The following is a 22,726-nucleotide window of genomic DNA, read 5'->3' as shown; positions in this document are numbered from 1 at the left end:
TGAGCATTTGCTATTTGACTTCCCACCCCCAGGGAAGTCTAGCTGTATCCCATTATACAGACAAATGCTGGGATCACCCTTTCTTTACAAGAATTGGTGCTTGCAGAGAAGCTTCATTTGAATGCAGTTTTGAACACCCAAACATTAGCATCCTTTTGTGTGTACCTGCATGCAAATGGTGACACACACCACTATCTCAAGATTTGTGGGGTGGGTGGGTGTGGTTGCTTTAAGGCTAAAACTCTAGATTCCTTCTCCTTTACTGTTACTGTTTTGAATCTGTAGTGGAGGCAGTTTTCAGTAAGTGTGTTTAGGAATCTGCATTCACTATGATCAAAGAGTTTGGCAGTCCATATAGAGTCCTAACAATCTGTGCTTACATTCCTAAGAAGGAAAAAGAAATCTGGTCCTAGTGATTGCTGAGCTGTGAAGTTTTGTGATATGGGCAGGTGTTTTAAAAAGGTAAAGGTAAAGGTACCCCTTCCCCTACGGGCCAGTCGTGTCCGACTCTGGGGTTGCGCGCCCATCTCGCTTAAGAGGCCGGGGGCCAGCACTGTCCGAAGACACTTCCGGGTCACGTGGCCAGCGTGACAAGCTGCATCTGGCGAGCCAGCGCAGCACACGGAAACACCGTTTACCTTCCCGCTAGTAAGCGGTCCCTATTTATCTACTTGCACCCGGGGGTGCTTTCGAACTGCTAGGTTGGCAGGCGCTGGGACCGAGCATCGGGAGCGCACCCTGCTGCGGGGATTCGAACTGCCGACCTGACAATCGGCAAGTCCTAGGTGCTGAGGTTTTACCCACAGCGCCACCCGCGTCCCGGGCAGGTGTTTTACTTTTTGCAAAAGAAGAGAGAGTTTCAGGTAATATTCATTCAAATCTGCTGTACCAGTTGCTTCTGCCTCTATAAAGTATAATTATTTCCTACATGGTGCAGGGGCAGGTGAATTGTACCACTATAAGCAAGATACTCCCACCCCCCAAAAAACCCCTATTTGTAGAAGTCCCTTTCACATGTACAGGGGGTAAGCAGTTTTGTGCCCTCTCACAGCCCCTTTCCCTGCTACCCCTATGGATGCATCTAGGTGATGGCATGAAATCCTGTGCTTGCAGGCTTTATCCACAGTGTGGACTCTAGCTACTCACGTGGATGTGCACAGTCAGTTTTTTGCATCTTCATATTAATATGCATATAAGGTGAAAAAGTGGAACAACCATGCTCTCTACTTCCACCCAACCCCTAAAATTTGTTCAGCTGAACATGTGAAAAGTGTTACAGTAAAACCTGGATCCTGCATTTAATTTCCTAGTTCATATGTCATCAAAAGGAAGTGAGCGGCTTGTTGTTTTCCTGGTGTAAATTCCAGCAGTCCTCTTGAGCTCTCCTACATCACCATCTCAGTTGGAAAAAAAGGAAGAGATATGCTTCTCCTTAGTCCTAGCCTTTGGACCCATCAAGGGATATTAGTGCCTTGAGGGGAGGGGCCATAGGGTACCTTGGTGAGCAGTCACTAGAACTCTGCTGCACTACTTTGGGAAGAGTTCTTTCTAAATTAGATCCTCTGCTCTGAGGAATTGAAAACCAAGACTCATTGCTGTAACCTTGTTTGGTTCTTAGGGAGATCTGTTCCTTGCAGCAGACCTGGTGGAAAAAGCTGTTTAAATCCCTGACACAATTTTATTGTTCATTGTTCCCCAAGTGGCACCATTTTGCATGGTGTAGAGGTGCTTATTCCGGTGTCCTTCATCCCTTAGTTAATAATATTCTGCCAGTCAACAGAAGGCAGTTTGGCCATATCTACCTAACGGTTATGATAATTATTTTTGCGGTGTTCTGTTGCTTACTGCTTTGATAGCTGTGCATAATAATAATAATAATAATTTTATTTTATATCTATATTCAAACTTCATTTGGGTTATCTGTCAAGGACTATTATTATTATTATTGTGCATACAAACACACACACACACACACACACACACACACACACACACACACGTATGTTTGGTTTGAAATAAGTACCAAAGAGTTATGGAGGGTTTACACCCAAGCTAGTGTACAATGGACTAAGAGCTTAATCAGGTTTCTCAGATGCGTCTCAGTGTGTGCTGGCTTGCTTGATAATGGGAGGGGGTGGGAAACTTGAATACATTTTCATCGAAAAAAGAGATTAGGTAGTCATGTAAGAACAAGCTGTTTGTTCCGTCACCACAACATGGGAAGACAGTTGCATAACCTTGTTTTGGGCAATCAAGTGGGAGAGTGTTGTGCTGAAATCTTGTTTGCAAGAGCAGGCTGGGATTTTTTTAATAAAATGATTAAAATTATAACAAGTTCCTTCCCTTGTCTTACTTTGCTCTGTGAAAGGTTTGCGTTGTATTATACCGCTGCTATGTGCACCTAAGTATGCATTTTATATCATATCTTTCAGTCAAATTATTCTCATGGTAGCCTAAATGTTGTAATAAAACATACCTCATCAAAACAACTCAGATATACACGTGTGCACACATCCCTTCCAATTGGGATTCGAGCCTCATCATGGGACTGAAACAGCCTTGGTCCCGCTGGTCAGTGATCTCCAGCAGGCTAGGGACAAGGGTAAAAACTGTTTCCTAGTTCTGCTGGATCTCTCAGCAGTTTTTGATACCATTGACCATTGTATCCTTCTGGACCGACTAGAAGGGTTGGGAGCTGGGGGCACTGTTATACAGTGGTTCCGCTCCTTCCTCCTGGGCCGTGCCCAGAAAGTGGTGTTGGGGGAATGAGTCTTCAGACCCCTGGACTCTCACTTGTGGGGTGCCTCAGGGCTTCATCCTCTCCCCCATGCATTTCAACATCTATATGAAGTCACTGGGAGAGATCATCAGGGGGTTTGGGCTGAGTGTTCACCAATATGCGGATGATACCCAGCTCTACCTCTCTTTCAAATCGGAACCAGTGAAGGTGGTGAAGGTCCTGTGTGAGTGTCTGGAGGCGGCTGGAGGATGGATGGCTGCTAACGGATTGAGGTGAAGTGCTGTTTTTGGGGGGAGGGCTCCCTGGTCCTGAACGGGGTAACTGTGCCCCTGGGGAATCTGTGCACCCTGGGAGTCATTTCGGACTCCTAACCATCCATGGAGGTGCAGGTCAATTCTGTGACCAGAGCAGCTCCACCTGGTACGCAGGCTGAGACCTTCCCTGTCTGCAGATTGTCTCACCAAAGTGGTGCATTCTCTGGTTATCTCCCGCTTAGATTACTGCAATGCGCTCTATGTGGGGCTACCTTTGAAGGTGACTCAGAAATTACAACTAATCTAGAATGCAGCAGCAAGACTGGTGACTAGGAGTGGCTGCCAGGACCATATAACACCAGCCCTAATGGATCTTCACTGGCTCTCTGTATGTTTCTGAGCACAATTTAAAGTGTAGGTGCTGACCTTTAAAGTCCTAAACAACCTTGGCCCCATATACCTGAAGGAGTGTCTCCACCCCCTTCGTTCTGCCCGGACACTGAGGTCCAGCTCTGAGGGCCTTCTAGCGGTTCCCTCACTGCAAGAAGCGAAGTTACAGGGAACCAGGCAGAGGGCCTTGTCGGTGGTGCTGCCCTTCTCTGTGGAACATCCTCCCTTCAGATGTCAAGGAGATAAAGAACTACATGACATCTGAAGGCAGCTCTGTATCGGGTGGTTTTTAATGTTTGGTGTTTTACTATGTTTTATATACGCTGTAAGCCACCCAGAGTGGCTGGAAAACCCAGCCAGATGGGCAGGGTATAAATAATAAAATTATTATTATCATCGCATAGGGGGTCCTCAGTAATTAGCTAATTGGGAACCTCTGTCTTAAGCCATAGGCATCCACATCCAGTTTGGCTCAAGTTCCAATGATCTTCCTCTTCCTCTCCCCAGCCCCCTATGACCGGGGGAGAGGGGGGCTCAGTAGGTTTTTGTAGGAAGCATAGCAGAGAAGATCATTAATTGTTGTACAAGGTGACCTGGCAATGAAGGTCTTTTTTCTGGTTCAGTAGTGTCAAATGTATTTGAGAAGGGATTGGGTGAGGGAGGTACCGGTATATATTTCTTTGAGGGGCACAATATCCTAGGAATTCGCTCAGGAAAAGTCAGTCTCTGGGTGAGATGCTCCTAGAAACTGTGTGGAGATTGTAGTCTTAACCTGCTAAAGCATCATTTAAGGTACAGAAATGAATTGATATTTACAGGACTATAGACTTATCCCTTCTTACAGTCTGTAACTTGCCAAAACTGAGGTAGGAGAATGCATATTTTAACCGAGATGTCAGTTAAAAAGAGATATTTTGTGAAGTGAAACATTATCTGGAAATAATCCCGTTTCTCAAACCTTAAATTTAGGATGATGCTTGCAGTTTGTATTAAAATGAGAGATGGGGACGCAGCAGTGTTGTTGATATGACTAATCTTGGCCTTCCACACTGGCAGATATTTTTACACATCGATACTAATTTTTGCTGGTTTCACATGCTTTCTCTGCCTCTTGTGGACTAAAAATAGACTTTAAAAGAACAACAACCCGAAAAGCGTTGAGGTGTGACTTCTTAAAATATATTGCCCAAATTAAAAAAACAAAAACCTGAGTGAGATGCTTTTTCCTTCTGTGGCAATTAGGACCCGACTTTCTTGAAACAGTCCCTGTCCAGGAGTACAAAATATGCACCCCATTTTTTTCTTTTTAAAAAGAGGATTGGCTTAAAAAAATTTCCTGAAAGAACATCTAATTTAGCCTTCAGTTCAAGCAGTATATCTGCTTGGTATATGTACAGGCTGTAAAATAGAAAATGGATATTTCTCTTTTAAGTGGCACCTTTATTGTGGTATAGCATGGTAGATGATATTCTTATTTCAGTATCCTTAGCATTACTCTTCTTCCCATTTTTTGTCTTAAAAGCTTTTTGATGTGTCTCTGGATAATTTTGCCTTTCAAAGCAAAACACAAGTAGTAAATCTAATTGTGTGCTTTAAAAAAAATAAATACATGTGATTCCTTGTTTACTTTTTACCTGTTTGGTTTCTTTAAAAAGTTACTTATGTAAATAAAATTGTCAGCTAGTAAAACAGAACTAGGGTGTTGATAGTTTTGATTTGGCATCCTTGAAGAATGAAAAGCAAGTATTTTGAATATATTTCTGCACAACCTACATGGTTTCTGGGCAGCCCATTGATTCAGTATTCCTGGAATTTCGTTGCTGTTGCTGGAGGGCTTTTTCTCTCTCCCAAGAAGGATGGCACTAAATGGACACCAGCAATTTTTAAAGTTATGGCCAGTTATTTTCTGCAGCTTTTAAAGGAATTGCAATATATTCTTTTCCTTAACGAAACACACTGCTCTTTTAACTTTTGCGTTATGACTATGACATTGCATGAGCTGCTTCCTCTTCTAAGGTACTTTCCCTAACTTGGCTCCATCCAGATCCTTTATCTCACTTCAATTTGTCTATGGTTCTTGTCAGCAGCTAAGTTTAGTGAGGGAGAAATTGGACCCCGGTCAGGGTAGAGGAATATACACCTAGGTTCATAGTTTAGGGCATCAGTTTGTGTATATATGTGTACATATGCCAAGGCTAGTTTGTCCTTGTAGACAGCTGTCCTGGTGTTTCCTTAAACACCACAGAAGTGGAGCTGTTCTGCTGCTCCTCACGTGGTTCTCTCAGTTTTGATCCGCCGCCATTCAAAAAAATGCAAGGAAGAAAGTTTGCTTGTGGTGCAAAGAAAATTTCCAGAGCCGTTTCACATAAACAGTAGAGCAGTATCCATAGTCCTCATTTTGCCCCTTGGTGGGTAAGCCGTTATTCGTGTGCAGAAGGTGCTAGGTTCAATTCCTGACATCTCCAGGTCACGCTCGTTCAGGCGAGGGGGGAAGGCTCCTGTCTGAGACTTTGGAGAACCATTGACAGTTTTGACAGTGCTGAGTTGAATGATCTGGTGGTCTTATGTGGCATGTGTCAAGTTTCCTGTTTAGAAGTTTATGGGTGGCATTCGCCCAACGTACCCGGTCAGAAGAAGTACTGCACAAGGACTTATGCTTGTGCAACAGGGTCCCCCGCATCATGTCTCCCCCGAAATTGGCTGAGGGGGAAGCAGTCAGTGCTCTTTTCTGCGTGTTTTTCGCAAAGGACTTGTCTGCTCCCATTTTAAAAAAGAACACTTAGGAGGAATACGGTCTACTCTACACCCTTTCCAAGACCAGAACAAATGTAATTCTAATTGTGTGGTTGGCAAATCCATCTGTGTTACAGAAACGAGTCCTCCCAACTTTCATTGGGACCACAGCTCATGGTCTCTTTCTCCCCAGCTGAAATCCTGATGTAAACTGTGCCGCAAATGGGCTGCTTAGCCTTAGGGAAAATGCTCCCTTGGGGTCGACGGGAACCTCCCTGCCCCACCAGGTTAATTGCAGTGCGGCAGTGGGAGTAGGTAGGTTTGCGACGGGGGAAAACAAAACTTCTACTCCCCTTGTGCTGGGATTTTGATGTAAAGCTGTTTCTTTTTGCCTAGTATTTAATTTTAAAACACATGTATGCACCCCAGGTCTGATTGCTACCCAAGCGATTAGAGTGCAGTAAGCCCACAACTTACCGTATTTTTTGCTCTATAAGACTCACTTTTTCCCTCCTAAAAAGTAAGGGAAAATGTGTGTGCGTCTTATGGAGCGAATGCAGGCTGCACAGCTATCACAGAAGCCAGAACAGCAAGAGGGATTTCTGCTTTCACTGCGCAGCGATCCCTCTTGCTGTTCTGGCTTCTGAGAGTCAGAATATTTTTTTTCTTGTTTTCTTCTTCCAAAACCTAGGTGCCTCTTGTGGTCTGGTGCGTCTTATAGAGCAAAAAATACGGTACATGGGGGTTACGTTCTGGGGATCGTGCCTAAAGTCAGAATCGCATAAAGTCGAAACACATTGGGTGCAATGACAGGTGGGATTGCCAAATTCTTTTTTCCTGGACATTCACCCCCTTTCTGACCTTTAAAAAAAATCGTTTAACACACACACACACACACACACACCCCAGCAAAAAAAAAAGCTTGTAAAGCTGAAAGTTCACAAGTTAAATGTGCATAAGTTGTGGGCTTACTGTAATGTTTAGTTTGGGAAAGGGTCATGCAACTGTTGCCCTTCTCTGGTTGGTACTGGGTGCCTGAAGGCCTGATCCTGTTCCTACCTTGCACATAAAAGTCTTTATCCTAGCTGGTTCTTGTTTGATAAATGTTACACAAAAATGACAAGCCTTTCTGTGATTGCAGTTCCAGAGGAATTCAGTTATTTCCGTCAGTGTGTGTGCCATTTGCCTCTGCCTGCGTTGCAAACTGTAGAGATTTAAAACACGTACAGGCTAAACCGCTATTCTGTAACATACTGTTTCTACCATTATTGCCTTACCTGCTTGGTGTTGTTGGATATAAAAAAGCACGTGGCTTCAGGTGGTGAGGGGTAGGTTTAGATGTTGGCCAAGCATCACTTTCGATTGCTGATGGCTGGCGCTCTTCCCTTTTACTGAATACAGTAAAATGTTCAAATGTGTGGAGGGCATGTTATGGTATCCAGAGGAGGGGGAAAGAGAGCCAGTGTGGTGTATTGGTTAGAGTGTTGGACTATGACCTGGGGGAGCAGAGTTCGCATCCCCCACTCAGCCTCACTCACCCCACTGGGTGACCTTGGGCCAGTCACCATGTCCTAACCCTGTGAGGGTTGTTGTGAGGGTGAAAGGGAGAGGAGGAGAACCATGTACACTTCCTTGAGCTCCTTGGAAGATAAAGGTGGTGTATTATGTATGTATGTATGTATGTACGTATGTATGTATAAATAAATGAATAAATAAGAGGGCCATAGTTGTGTTGGTAAACTGTGTGCTTGTAGTAGTGCTGCCCTTTTCGTAGGAATTTAGGAAACTGCCTTATGCCAGGGCACACATCTAGCTTTGATAGCACAGTTGATTAGAGTGTGGGACTGACAACACCAAGGTTTCAGGTTGAATTCCCCATAACGGTCAGCTGTATTGCGTGGAGTTGGATACTAGATGATCCCCAGGGTCCCTTTCAGCTCTATGATTCTATGAGTTATCCTGTTCTATGAGCCCAACATTGCCTACTCTGACTGGCAGACAGGACGCGGGTAGCGCTGTGGTCTAAACCACTCAGCCTCTTGGGCTTGCCGATCAGAAGGTCGGCGGTTCAAATCCCCATGACGAGGTGAGCTCCTGTTGCTCGGTCCCTGCTCCTGTCAACCTAGCAGCTTGAAAGCACACCAGTGCAAGTAGATAAATAGGTACTGCTCCGGCGGGAAGGTAAACAGCATTTCTGTGCGCTCTGGTTTCCATCACAGAGCGCACAGAACCATCACAGTGTTCCATTGTGCCAGAACCTGTCTAGTCATGCTGGCCACATGACCCGGAAAGCTGTCTGTGGACAAAGGCCGGCTCCCTCAGCCTGAAGCGAGATGAGCACCACACCCCATAGTCTCCTTTGACTGGACTTAACCATGCAGGTGTCCTTTACCTTTTACTCTGACTGGCAGTGGCTCTCCAGGGTTTTGGGTAGAGGGTCTGATTGGCAATACCTTTTTTAGAGAGCCACTTGGGAGGAGGTGAGCCTATTGCTCCGAAATAGCCTATCTAGCACCTCCCAGGGCCCAAGCCACCTCTCTCAACTCTCCTCTGGGATGGGGAAAGCTGGCACCCGTTGAGGGTCTTGGTTTTGGCTCTCAGCAGTTCACTTGCTGCCCCCCTCCCCTTATGCTAGAGTAGTGCAGAGGCCGTGGTATCGCTGCTCACTAATGCTCAGTTTGTTCACCCAGGACCAAAGACCCAGGAGTTAGTTTTCAATCAAAGGTCTAAAGCTATGAGCTGAAAAGTACCATTTCCCCACAAAAGTAGTCCTGCTAATGCCTGCGTGCTTGCAAACCTTGCTCCTGGCTGCCACAGAAATTTTGCCTCTAGCTATTGGAACTGAAGCAGTGTCTCTCTTCCCTCAAGCTATAGCTGAGTTCTTAATTTCTTAGGCTTCGTCATAGGGAGAGCCACCGGTAGCAGAAACACTGAAGTGGTTTAAAGGCATGACTGTATTTATTACACCTGATGCCTTTCCCTCCAAGGAGATTAGGGCAGGGTTCAGGGTTCAAAATGATCAAGGGGGATGGATTCAGGACAGATAAAAGAAAGCACTGCTTCACGGAGCGTATCGTTAAACTACAGAACTTGCTCTCACGCATAGCTGTCAACCTACAGATTTGAAAATAAGGGACCAGCAGCCTCGAAAATAAGGGATCAGCAGCCAAAATAAAGGATTTTAGTCAACCAGCAGCCAAACGAAGCCTCAAGTGGTGGTTCCCACAGCGCAGCAACCTGGCAAAGGGGATGCAGCAAGGAAAACCACCATCACCTCTCCACTGGGAAGTGCTGAGCAAAGGCGAGTCCCCAGGCAACGCGTCCGATTTGATCGGCACAAGGCATGCAAGCTCCACCACCCCAGTCGTTCTTAGACTCCTTATTGGGTGAGCAACGGAGCCAAGCAACACAGTTGGAGCCTCCCTCCTCCCTGGCCAGCAGGGAGGGAGGGAGAGGAGCTGCTTTCTTTGAAACCTGTGAAATTTAAGGGAAAGCAATGGGACACGGCGCTGGGATAAGGGACTTTCCCGCCAAATAAGGGACGGTTGACAGCTGTGCTCTCACGGGAGCCAGTGATGGTCACCAACCTGGATAGCTTAAAAAGAGGATTGGACAAATTCATGGAGGATAAGGCTGTCAAAAGCCTACTAGCTGTGATGGCTATGCTCTGCCTCCGCCAGTAATGCTTCTGAATGCTAGCTGCTGGAAACCACAAGAGGGGAGAGTGCTTTTCTGCTTATGTCCTGCTTTGAGGGTTCCCCACAGGCATATGGTTGACCACTGTGAGATCAGGACACTGGACTAGATAGGCAAATGGTTGTGTATCTTCGCAGCAACCCTGCGAGGTAGCTTGGGAATGAGAGATAGTGGCTGGTCCATGGTCCTTGGTTGAGTGGAAATTTCAACTCGGGGCTTCCCACACCTCAGACATTCTGACCACTACCACCACCCCACCCTGGCTTTCCAAACGATAGCCAAGCCTGTAAGACAATATGAAACTTGGCTCCAGTTTTGAAATAAGCTACAAGCTTTTATGATGCGTCAAAGTCTGTGGGGAATAGAAGTATCCAAGTGCGTCCAGGATTGTGTTCCCAGTCTAGGCCCGAAATAGCGTGTGAACTAGGTCATATTCATATTGGATATTGCTCATTTCCAGTGTTTGTACTTGTCTGGTACTAGTGTCCACTTTTTAAAAACTTTTAATTCTGTGAAACCTATATAGACTGCATCAAGGGAAGTACAGTGGTACCTCAGGTTAAGTACTTAATTCGTTCTGGAGGTCCGTTCTTAACCTGAAACTGTTCTTAACCTGAAGCACCACTTTAGCTAATGGGGCCTCCTGCTGGTGCCACGCCGCTGGAGCACGATTTCTGTTCTTATCCTGAAGCAAAGTTCTTAACCTGAAGCACTATTTCTGGGTTAGCGGAGTCTGTAACCTGAAGCGTATGTAACCTGAAGCGTATGTAACCTGAGGTACCACTGTAAGCCTAAAAGGCTTGGCTTGGTTCAGTCTCCCTTCCTTCCCCTCCTAATTTTGCAAGATATATGTGTAGTAGGGGACAATATTAAATGTAGGGGTGTGTTGGAAGAGAATTTATATGCAGGAAGAACATCAAGGAAGAGTCTATTTACTAAGGCACCACGGGTCATAAAGGGATGAAGGAGCTTGATCAAATTTGCTTGGGGGAAAACTCCATCACAAGCACATGGACTCTATCAGCCTTTTCCAACCTGGTGCCCTCCAGATGTTTTGGACTCTAATTCCCACCCCCATCCCCCTTTCTGGACTTCCTTCCCCAACCATCTGAAGAGCCCCATGTTGAGGGTAGGCTGGACTATATGAGTGCTTTGTCTTGGCATTCAGTAGAGTGAGAAATTCTCTGTTGACAAAGGCTTGGCCTCCTGTTTGCTAGACACCTGACACTTCGCTTCTGCCTAATGTTTTCCCTCTTCATGTTGTGAAAACTTGCTGAGTGCTGCCGATGGGAACTTGCCCTAGGTATACCTTAGAAAATGCGCAAGGTGATTTGGTGGCTCATCTGAGCAGACTTTCTTTATGTACTTAAGGCATGACTGGTTGTTTTTTTTAAATCCCTTTAAACATTTGTAATATAGGAAGTGGCAAAATTAAAATGAGGGTCTCATTTGTTCTCCTGATATCAGTATTTGTTATCCCCAGAGAGCCTTGAAATAGTCAGCTGGGTTTGTAAGGTGGAAGTGCAGTGTATTTTAGGTTGCAAACCTATACACACCTGCATGTCAGTAAGGCTGCGTGTACCCACTATCCATTTAAAGGACATGAATTCCCCCAAAGACTTGGATCCTCATTTAACAAATTTACTGGCAGGGTCAAAAACACATTTGGTTAAGCAGCAGCAGCAGCATCAACAGTTGAACAGCTCTCCAAAAAAGAGAGAAAAGCCTATAGGGACATGGGACATTGCAAAGTCAGGCCATTGGATCATCTAGCTCAATACTGTCTCCTAAATATTCTCTAAGAACTTGTCCACACTTCTGCTTTTCCTGCTGCTTTCCCCCGGGAAAATCCGCTCGTTACTGAATTCATTTGCTGAATTGGAGCAAATGTCAATTGGGTTTTCGGCAGATTGACGTCTGCTCCGATTCAGCGGTAACAAGCAGATTTCCCTGGGGAAAGCAATGGAGCAAACAGAAAACCACTCAGACCTGTGCCTGGAAGCATGGGACAAGTGGAAAACCTCTCGGACCTGTGCTTTCTAGGTATTAGGCGAGCGGAAGTGTGGAAGAGCCCCCTCTCGAAGTCTTGAAGGGCGAAGGGGTCAGGGATCCTCTTGCACAAGATACCATTTTCTTAATTTGTAGGTTCTCCTGCCAGCATTCTTACTCCACTGAACTTCCCTGAACTTCCAAAGAATCAAGGAAAATGTGTCTGTGATGTAATTTTGCATAACTATTCAGAAGCACCCTCCCACCAATTGGCTCTTGCAACTGGCTTTTATGAAATGGTTTGTGGAGGTGGCATTCAGAGCAGAAGGCAAGCATTGTTTTGTTGTGCGTGTGTGTGGTGTTTTCCATTTTTTCATAGTCTCCTTATTTAAAAAGCACACTTTGTTCCTCTGCGCAAGTCACAGTGTGTTACTACTGCTGATTTAGATAAAAAGGCACCTGGTTTTTTCTTCTTAATAAAAACACTTATTGGAAAGTTATTTTACATTGTCTAAAATGTTGTGTTAATTGTGTGACGGAGCTTACAGACAGCCCCACTCCTATTAAGAATGCTTGAAAGGAGTGTAGAAAATCTATTGACTGCGTGAGCACTTTGTAATTTGTATGTGCCATTACAGGAGATTGAAATGGCATGTAACTGGCGGTAATGGTTGGCAATTCATTTGTTTTTCTTTAGGAATTCTTCTGCAATTTTATTTGTTCTGTATTAGAAAAATCACATACGTATTTTGCTGAATTCAAATTAATATCTATTTTTAAAAGATATAAATACCTTAGTTGCTTTGGGCAGCCTCAGCATTTATATGATATGCGGGCCTCAACAATTGCTTGAGAAATAGGTCCAATTTATTTTTGTGTGCCTTACTTCTAATACACCCTCCAGATTGTAGCTTGAGAGAGAATGCAGTCTGCAGTCTTTGAGCAGTGTTACCCAAACATAGGAAGAATAACTACAGTCATACCTTGAGTTGAATGTGCTTCGGGTTGAGTGCGTTCGAGTTGCGCTCTGCGGCAACCCGGAAGTAACGGAGCACGTTACTTCCGGGTTTCGCCGTTCGCGCATGTGCAGATGCTCAAAATGACGGCATGCGCGGAAGCGGCGGAACAGGACACACGCAGACGCACCGTCGCGTCTTGCGTTCCGTTCGGGATGCAAACGGGGCTCCGGAACGGATCCCGTTTGCACCCCGAGGTACCACTGTACTTTGGAAGCAAGTACTGTACAGTCGTACCTTGGAAGTTGAACGGAATCCGTTCCGGAAGTCCCTTCGACTTCCAAAATGTTTGGAAACCAAAGCTCGACTTCTGATTGGCTGCAGGAAGCTCCTGCAGCAAATCGGAAGCCCCGTCACACGTTCGGCTTCCAAAAATAGTTCGCAAATTGGAACAGTCACTTCCAGGTTTGCGGTGTTCGGGAGCCAAAACGTTTGAGAACTAAACTGTTCGAAAACCAAGGTATGACTGTAGTTTGTAGACTGCAGATCAGTTGCCTTCAGCATAACAGCACCAAACTCTGTTGTCTTAACAGGTTGCCAATGTAGATTTCCCAGTTTACTGTTTATAGAAGCAGAAGTTGGTTGAAACTTCACATTTTAGAAATTCTAAACGATGGCGACTTGACTATTCGAAATTCAAAATATCGCTAAAGAAAGGATAACTGCAACTCTTTCATGCTGACTGGCAAAAACTGGATATTGGTTTACAAATGGTGGGAAATCAGGTTGTGAATTTATAAATATACCCTACATTCTATAGTGTCCAGTACCAAATTATTGTACCATTCGGTTTGTGATATGCTGGTCCCCCACTACTCCCACCCACCCAAGCTTTTAAGGCATCGCAGAATGAAAGATCTCTTTCTTGCTTGACTGATGGAACTCAAGTGCGGAAGAGATTGCTGGAAGGAAAGCATGTTTTGCTCCCCCCCCTGCCCACCTCTTTAAGAATCCGTAGGACAGCACTGGCTTTTAAGAGGAGCGTTCATCACTGCACAAGTTCCCTTTTGTACGTGGCAAAGCTTCTCTGCCCTTGGCAACCTTGGGCCACGGTTTTGCTGATACAACCAGACATAAATGGTCACAGTGGGCTTGATTTGTTGAATTACCGCCCTACGGAAATGCTGCCCCCCCCCCCCCAGTGCTGGTGTTTCCATGAGTTGCAGCACATGCTAGTGAAGGAAGCCCAAATCCACTCTGGTAATTCTTATTTTTTATTTTTAAAAAACTGTTTTCGCATCCTTTCCTTTAGTGAAAAGCAGATGCATTATTTAAGCCAGCATTTCTTCCCCAAAGTGCATTTCTGAGAGATTATTGCATGCCTCAGGTGCGCTGAAAAGCTCAAGGCATCATTTCTTTAAGCATTCAAGAGCCACAATTTCCTACATGCTGCATTGCCCAGAAAGTCTTAATTCAATACAAAATGGATATTGTTATTATTATTTTAAAAGGAGCAGCTGAACAGCCCTGTTGTTGCATTTCTCGTGAAATTGTTATTGGAAAAGCCTTCGCAAATTGGGAAAACTCTTCTTCAGTGGGAAAGTCTTTCCATAATTGAGATGAGGGAAGACTGCAATAATGCAGAGTGGTGTAATCCTCTGCTGACTTTTGGCCTATTAATGGCTCTCAGTTGTACTCCCCACCCTCTCCTTTTTGGATTTGGTGTGCCAGTAAGGTTAGCTTTTATGGCAGCTGTGGTGCAGTCAATACGATTAGGGGGCTCTTCGCTTAAAATCTCGGAATGGTGAATAAGCTCTGCCAGTGGATTCATGTTCTCATAGCAACCCTCTAATATGCTCCCATCACCAGATGCATGGCCAAAATTTTCACAGCTGAATGCCTGAAGTCAATGGGGGACCAAAGTGGTTAGCGTCTCTGAATAATCCATCTGGCTGCTCTGTTTTAATGATTAAATGTGTGTTTCGGTTCTGCAGACACCCATGAAAATTTTGGATGCCCGGTTTCCAAAATGTCAGTCAGAAGGCACAGTATGGCTTCACGTAGCTGAATAGCTTGTGAGACAATATCTACAACATGCAGATAATCAGAAGTTAATGCCTCCTTGTAGGGCATTATGACATGGAGCGCTGGAGATGGCGGGTGGAGCATGCATTGAATTAAGAAGTAGGAATATCAACTAGTTTGGGGGGGGTTAATGCCTTAGGAGCCAATATAAAACACAGTTCTGTAAGTAGGGTTGAGCTTTATATCAGCATAGAGTTTGCTTAGGATGGAGCAGGTAGAACGGGAGCCCTCCAGCTGGTCTACAACTTGTATAGGGAAGTTATACCATTGACCCTAATGTGCACACACTCTTAAAATTTGATTGAAATACTGTGTGAGAGAGAGACAGAGACAGAGACAGAGAATGGAGCTAAGCATTTGATCAAAAATATTTTGGAAGCAGGTAAAGTTTGGCAGAGGAAATTGACTTATCAGCTATTACTACTGGATGTAGTAGTAAAAACCAGATTCTGGAGTAGGTGAAAATCTGGCACAAATTAATCCCTGTGTGCTGTTGTCCACACCAATATGACATGCCTTTATTGCTTCAACCCAATTGTATAGGTTTTGGAGAAGGAGCTCTGAATGAGTTTGTGACTGTTGGACTTTAGGTTTGCTTTCAGTTCTTCAGCTGCTGTGTTGGGTGTGCCAGACTGGGTCATGGACCAACCTAAATTAAATTGCACCTGGAATCCAATCGTTTTCTTTTGTCCCCCCCCCCCCATTTGGGGGGGGGACAAAGGTAAGGTGGGAAAGGTAATGCAGAAAAATAGTAGTGTTGAGAGAAGTAGGAGGATATCATTGTTCTACAGTGGGCTGGTTCGCATGACATGGCAAGCTAAACTATAAGTAACTGTGACCCCCTTGTAGTTAGGGAGGAGAGCTTAGCCACAAGCCTTGGTTTGAATAACATGCTAAGCCCAAACCTTGATTTAGCTCAGCATGGCTCAGGATTAAAAGGGACCAGTAGTTTGTCTTTCTGTGTCATATGACCCAGGCCGTAGGGTCTGATGGAGGATGCTCTCGTACGGCCTGCTTTTCTGCAGATGGGGCTTTGCTGCTCTTGATTTCTTTCTGAAAGCTGGCTTCCCCTGCCCAACCCCCCCCAATCTCATTAGTGTTTTTTTTACATCATTTGATCTTAGTGGCCACTTTGAACAATGATTGTAACGAGGTAGCGAGATAAAAATATTTTAAATGGTTGAAAAAATAGACAGTAAATTCCATGATTGTAGGAGGCTGGGGTTAAAGGTGGACCCCACTCTCAGAAAAAAAAAGCTGTGGGCAACTGGCATTTATGTGCTTGATAAAACTGTGATGTTTTGAAGCTCACATATTTTCAAGCGCACCTTCCCTACATTGTTGAAACATACTGCTGGGAGCCACAATGAGCTGTAAAGCTTCCTGATGTTGTTCTGCAGCATACACAATACAGGTTTGTAACTTATACATATATATATATATATATATATATATATATATATATATATATATATAGTATGTGAAGGAGCTTTTAGGGTCTTGGGATTCAGCTAAACTTTTTAAAGAGACCAGGGCGGGGGGTGGGGATGAGGAGGGGGTGATATATCATTGTAGCAAAATATTTTTTCCCCCTGTCTTAAATTCACCATCTGGGCATTTCACATTTGTAATATTATTTCTCTGAGCATATGCAAACTGGCGAGAAAAACATAGCTAAGGTGCCAAGCTTGTTGAGGTTGCCAGCTCTAAATTTCAAGTAGCAAAGGCATAGAACGTGGAGCTGTAATACCAAGAGGATTTGGCAGAGCCACAGAGGAAACGATATGTGACTCTGTGCTTAAACATCATATTCCATGGGGCTGATCACTTTTGTCTGTTTCAGCATCTTTTGGGGGGGGGGCAGGGGTGTGTGGCACTGAGGATCCCATCAAAATTATTTTGCTATTGCCATCTGAAGTGGAACCCATTGTTAGGATGCACATCCTAAAAGATACTGCCTGATGCTAAATATGTTTTACTTGGGGGTAAATTCCATTAATGTCAGTGGAATGTATTTCAAGCAGTGTGCTTAGCATCATAGCCTTAACCTGCCTTTCTGCAATTTGATGCTTTTGTTTGATTCTCAGTGAATAAAACCAAACTATTGTTGCCCTTCTGTCTCCTGAACTTCTCCCAGGACTCGCATAATATTCCTACATGCTAAAGCAGATATGTACCATGGGTCCCAATTCATGCTGGAAACAGTATATGAGTTGAAGCCCTGTTCTACTTAAGGCATGGCCAGTTCCTGTCTAATCAGAGAAGGAGATACTGTAGTGGTCAACAGGTTGGGCTACGACTGGCAAGACACAGATTCAAATCCCCCACTCACCCACGAAGTTGTTGGGTGAGTTTGGGCCAGTCACTATCTCTTGTCCTAAAATTCCTTGCAGGGTTGTTGTGAGGTCATACCATCTTGAGTTGGGTGGGTCATAAGTGCAATTAGTAATAATAATCTTCTGGGACAGCTGAGGGTGATTCATTGTGTAAGGGTAAACTTGAGGCAGATCTGAACTTAGCATCATGGTCCTAAACATTATGTACCAGGGTTGTGTGTTCTTGCCCATGTGTTAAAAAGAAATTACAGTTCTGATCCCAAGTGATATAAATTCTGACCCAGTTCTTCATATAATTTGTATACATTATGCTAATTGACCATAAATTTACATTTTCGTGCATATTTCTTTTTTCATGCATGATTTTGCTACTTAGGATTATTTAGCTAACTCCTGCCAGTCTTAGGTTAATCAGCCCAGTTTGCACGCTTGGGTCACCCTGCTGGGTATACTCTGCTCGTCTTAAAGAATGCTGTGCAGGGCTAAAAGGAGGAGGGACCTTGCGCAGAGCGCATTGTGCACAGAAACCTGTGGCTGTTTGTGGGCTGCTAATGCAGTTCCAATGCCTGTTTGTGGAGGAGGACTGAATCAAGTAGCCTCTCCTTCCTCTTGTTCCCAACAGATGCTCAACTCTGACACAGAACTGGTACTTTCAAATTGATCTTTGTTACCTACCGTATTTTTAGCTCTATAAGACGCACTTTTCCCCTGCTAAAAAGTAAGGGGAAATGTGTGTGCATCTTATGGAGCGAATGCAGACGGGAGGCTCTGCTAAGCGCTCCCTCTAAAGAGCCACGTGGAGCGTGTGTGCGGCTCTTCAGGGCTTTTCCCATAAGCCAGGACAGCCAGCGGGATCACTGCGCTGCGATCCGGCTGGCTGCCCTGGCTTCTGGGATTCAGAATATTTATTTTCTTGTTTCCGCTTCCAAAAACTAGGTGCGTCTTATGGTCTGGTGCGTCTTATAGCGCAAAAATATGGTATAAGGCTGTCTGTTAAGGTCCCAATAGAATCATAGGATTGTAGGGACCATGAAGAGTCATCTAGTCCAACCCCCTGCAGTGCAGAAACAAATACAGTAACTTAGTCCTTAATTCAATAACCTGTCTGTGTTCAGCTCCATATGGATTGTGTGTGTGTACTGTGCACAAAATTCGAACCTCAGCAATTTAATCTTCCCCTCTTGTATCTGAGAGGATATACCTTTCAGGTAACTTGCTGTTAAAAAAAAATCAAATTAAAAAGTTACTTACTATTCTGTGACTTGTGCTTCGATCAGGAGACTTGCTAAAAAAAAATCACATAAAAATATTGGAGCTTAACCATAATAGATATATTTATTTACCACTATAACCCACCATTGTTCTAAGGAGCTTAAGGTGGTGTACAAGGTATGCCCCAGACAAATACATGGTTGTAACAACCCTGTGAGGTGGGTTAGGCCAAGACATAGGGACTGACCCAAGAGGGTTTCATGAATGATTGGGATTTTACCTTATCCTACAGTCTTAACCATCATACCACATTGAATTTCAAGTTTCAGTTGACTTTGGTGGAGTTGCAAGCTCCCCAAAATTGTTCGGCCATTTCTGGGACCAAGCAAAGGTGTAGTACCAAGGAATTTGTAGCTCAGCGGTAAAAGAAATACGTGAATGTGGAAGGCCCAGGTTCAGTCCCTGACATTTCTGCTTGGCAAATCATCTGAGGTAGCAGAGCTTCATCAGGCCTTCTGTCAGCCTGATACCTTGGGGACTATGATACCTATGATGCGACTTTAAGAGTCCCGGCTTCCCCCAAAGAACGGTTGGAGTTGTAATTTGTTAAGAGACCCCCTATCTCCCTCACAGAGCCACAATACCCAGAGTTCCCTTCAAAGAGGGATTTCTTCAGATGAGTAAAAAAATGGATGCAGGCAACTAAGTAAGTTCAAACACGTGGACCAGTAAATGTTTCTGTGGCTATTTGTGAGTTTGGAGCTGTGACCGAGAAAAAAAACCAGCACCAGTTTTCTTTCATTAATCGTTGAAGGACAAGTAAAGCAAATGGATGAATGACTGTAGCAAGGCTTGCAGTGATGTGCTTGAGGAGTTTGAAACGTTGTGTTGCAAAAGTGATCCGGGAGTTCTTGATCCACTCCACAGGCACTACTTGTTGCCTTGGAGACAAATGTAATCAAAGGGCTCTTCCTTCCCACCCCTTTCCTCACTTTTTATCATAGATGCTGTTGACTTACGGCTTTCGAAGTGTGGTGGAGTAGCAAGCGAAACGTTGGAAAGATGGAAATTCAATCACTGAGTGATTGGTCTAAATTCCATTGATTTGGAAAAGTGAAGGGTTGTTTTTATTCTTCCTGAAGAACCACACAGGGTGTTCTTCACACTTTTCCCATATCAAATAAAATATTGTCAGTGTCTGCTTTTTAAAAAAACCTTTAGCATTTGACAACTCACATGTAATCATTCTGCTAGTGGGATAAGGATACTTCAGCCTGGAAGTTTGTTCTTAGCTCGCTGACAGCTCTCAACTGAAAAAGGCTGTAACATCGAGCAAACTTTCTCTTTATTGGAAGTTCTGGTATGTGACCAGCCCTTTTTTGGCTGCTTCACATTTTCATAGAATCATAGAATTGTAGAGTTGGAAGGGACCCTGAGGGTCATCTAGTCCAACTCTCTGCAATGCAGCTCATAGTTTGCCAGCTTCTCCGCAAGAATACCATGGGAGACTTTTGTCAAAAGTCTTACTGAAATCAAGATGCACTGCATCCGAGCATTCCCTTGATCCACCAAGCTTGTAACTCTATCGAAAAGAAATGAGTTTCATCTGGCATGGCTTATTTTACAGCAGAGCTTTTCCAAACTGTGTGTCGCGACACATTAGTGTGTCAGCTGCAGTGTGTAAGTGTGTCACATGAACATTGCCCGTGCTCCTCCCAGGGCAGGAAAGGGGTTGGTTTAACCTTCAGTTTGCTAGTAAAACTAAATTACTGTGTCATGAAATGATGCAAGTCTAAAAAGTGTGTCACCAACATGAAATGTTTGGAAAGCTCTGTTTTAGAGAAACCCACGCTGGGTCTTAGTAATTACAGCATCCTTTTCTAAGTGCTCACAGACCAACTGTTGAATTATCTGTTCTAGGACCTTTCCTGGTACTGATGTCAAGCTGACTGGTTAATAGTTTCCTGGGTCTTCTTTTTACCCCTTTTTGAAGATGGGAACAACATTTGCTCACCTCCAGTCCACAAGGACCTTATCTGTTCCCCAATAATTCTCAAAGAGGCTCCTTTAGTAGTACCCTTGGGTGCAACTCATCAGGCCCTAGAGATTTGAATTCATTTAAAGTAACCAGCTGTTCCCTTACTACCTCTTTTTCTGTCTTGGGCTGCAGCTCCCTCCTTGCATAATTTATTCTGTTATCACCAGGTAGAGCACTTCTTTACTTTTGAGTGAAGACAGAGGCAAAGTAGGTGTTGAGCAGTTCTCTCTTCTCTCTGTCTCAATCTTTCCCCTGCAGAGGACTTACTACTTGCTTGTCCTTCCTCTTGCTTCAAACATAGCAGAAGAAATCTATTATTGTTATTGTTATTGTTATTGTTATTATTGACCTCTCTTGTGAACCTGAGCTCATTCTGAACTTTGGCCCACCTGACTTTCTCCCTGCAACTAATGGATACTCATGCATACTCTTCCTTCATGATTTCCCATTCCCCCCCCCCCCATTTCTTATACATTCTCTTTTTAAAATTTCAGCTCATCCTCAAGCTCCTTATGCAGCCATCTTTAGATGCTTCAGAGATTTCTTTCTTGTTAGAATTATCTGTCTTTGTGCCTTCAATATTTCACCTTTAAGAAACTCTCTGTATTCTCATCCTTTTGTTGTTGTTTAGTCGTTTAGTCGTGTCCAGCTCTTTGTGACCCCATGGACCAGAGCACGCCATCTCATCCTTTTGGTGAACCCCTATTAACTTACTCAGTTGAAAGTGATTAGGATTTTTCTCCATGTAAATATAGAGACCCAAAAAGGCTGTGAATTAATTTCTCATCTTGTTAGCTTCCTTTTTAAACAAGGGCCTTTTCTACCATTGTAAGGTGCTCCTCACTGAGCTTATTTCTTTTGGAATCTTAAATCCCTTTATCATTAAAACCTTATTGTTCATTTAAATAAAATCTCAATATATATGATTTTTTTTAAATGGCTATACAGTCATAACTCGGGTTAGGAATGCTGAGGGTTGTGTGTTTTCGGGTTGCGGACCGCGCCAAACTCGGAAGTACCGGAACGGGTTACTTCTGGGTTTCGGCGCTTGCTCAGAAGCGCGAAATGATGTCATGCACATGCACAGAAGTGCCGAATCGCGTCATGCGCAGACGCAGCGCTGCGAGTTGTGAACGTGCCTCCTGCACAGATCACGTTCGCAACCCGAGGTATGACTGTAAGTTGTTTTGCTTTCCCTTTTTAATGTAAGCCTCCTACCTATGTGTATGTATATATGTATGTGTGTGTGTTATTTTAAATTCCTTTAAAATACTTTAAATCTGTGCTTTTATTAGTGGTTCTGAGAGGCTTTAATACTGCCTCCTCTCCTGAATATTCCCATCCATATTGGTCATTAGAACAACTTGTAACTAAGGATGTGAACCCAGCTTCATTTCTTTCCTCCTTCTCAATCCATTTTCCTTTTGTGCCGTGTCTTTTTATTGTAAGTCAGGGGACACAGACTGACTTGGCTTTATTGTATTGTATTGTATTGCATTGCGCTGCATTGCATTGTGGTTATTTGTAAGCTGCTTTGGGAGCCTTTTATCAATCCTCCCAACATAGCAAAACCTACCACAGTTGCTTGCTATATTTCTGGTTAATTCATGCCAAATATTTAATAGACAAGCTGCTGAAGCAGTACAAGAAACCAGGCTACTGTAGCATTGTAGGTGTTCCTCCTCACCAAATCACACCTGTCTCTTCTACCCTGCATGCATCTTGGAATTTTCACCAGCTATATTCCTTGTATGATATCACAAAAAAAGAATGGCTGTAGTAGCTCTTACTTGTGAATTTTAAGAAGAACGGCTAAGATTTGCTCATTGCTAGTTCACATGGCCATTGAGTCTGCAGCCCATCATTTCAGGTTATTCTAGTTTCACTCTAGTTTTCTTCTAGTAAAGTGGTGCTCTTTAAGTACTGATTTTGAAATTAGGTTTATTAGCAATGCCCTGAGCCATTACCCGTAGTGGAATGCTTGGATGGTTGCCTTGCCAAAGTAAGATAGAGTCATCTGTATGAATTGTAATTCGATTTGGGGATGGAAGGGAAACATTCCCTATGCAAACCTTCCTGACTGACCTGATCTGGGAGTCCCTGAAAAGTTGTAATTCCTTCTAATAACGGGGGCACATTCCCAGTAGTGTAATAAATGGGGATAGGATGTGTTGTCCATCCTGGTATTTTTTTTTTATCGTGCCCCTCAGAGAAGATTAGGGCAATGAGCACAGACCCCGTTGTGCAAGCAGAAGTCCTTGTGCTAACAGGAGGCGGACTTCGTGGGATACCACCCA

At 44.0% G+C, this 22,726-nt stretch overlaps 2 protein-coding genes across 13 annotated transcripts in view; one reads left to right on the top strand and one right to left on the bottom strand.

Annotated features, from left to right (window-relative positions):
• FOXN3 (forkhead box N3) overlaps positions 1-22,726 on the top strand; it is a 193,886-nt gene that overhangs the window by 64,204 nt on the left and 106,956 nt on the right. The window lies entirely within an intron of this gene.
• Positions 1-22,726, bottom strand: part of LOC310765725 (lysosomal enzyme trafficking factor-like) — a 32,154-nt gene that overhangs the window by 7,234 nt on the left and 2,194 nt on the right. For 2 of the 5 annotated variants that reach the window (XR_014549764.1, XM_083621086.1), the window contains exon 2: positions 18,431-18,464. The exons of 2 other annotated variants lie outside the window; for them this stretch is intronic. The gene's annotated coding sequence lies outside the window, so the exon portion shown is untranslated. Of the gene's footprint in view, positions 1-18,430; positions 18,465-19,410; positions 19,558-22,726 lie in introns of those variants that run through there. One more of the 5 variants, XM_083621088.1, reaches the window with a different exon arrangement.

The sequence above is a fragment of the Podarcis filfolensis genome (genome assembly GCF_964270895.1).
Source record: "Podarcis filfolensis genome assembly, chromosome: 1".
NCBI classification, from domain to species: Eukaryota; Metazoa; Chordata; class Lepidosauria; order Squamata; family Lacertidae; genus Podarcis; species Podarcis filfolensis.
This window is presented reverse-complemented; position numbering and strand designations above follow the sequence as displayed.